Below are 577 nucleotides of genomic sequence, written 5' to 3' on the forward strand. Positions count from 1 at the left end.
AAAATTGTTGAATTGTATACCTGGATTATTGAACATGGACTTTGTTGTCTAGTGAAACCTCCTCACCAGTTCTCTTTTGTGAACGCCCTGGCAGATGACAATAGCCAATCAGTGATGGAGAAAGGTCAGGGGAGCTTTGAACCAATAATGATAAATGATTGTTTGAAATGTGTTTAATAAATTAACACAAAAACCGCCAATCTGACTCCAAATCCGCCCAAATTATCCCAGCCCAAAGTAATTTTTACCCGAAAAATCTGAATGAAAACCGCCCAATCTGGCAACTCTGCAAACAGCTACTTTGGTTACGAGGCAGTGACGTTGTGCTACATTCAAGTTACCAAAAAGGCGTAGGAGAGTTAACTTCTAAGTGCTTTTCAAGTTAAAAACGGAAATCTTGTACTTGTCGTAGAATACTTGAATACAGTACTGATGTACTTGAAGACATGGTGAAAAAAAAAGATCTATCTATCTATCTATCTATCTATCTATCTATCTATCTATCTATCTATCTATCTATCTATCTATCTATCTATCTATCTATCTATCTATCTATCTATCTATATATATATATATA

The sequence above is a fragment of the Nematolebias whitei genome, chromosome 18, assembly GCF_014905685.2.
Source record: "Nematolebias whitei isolate Nwh7 chromosome 18, NemWhi1, whole genome shotgun sequence".
Lineage (NCBI taxonomy): Eukaryota > Metazoa > Chordata > Actinopteri > Cyprinodontiformes > Rivulidae > Nematolebias > Nematolebias whitei.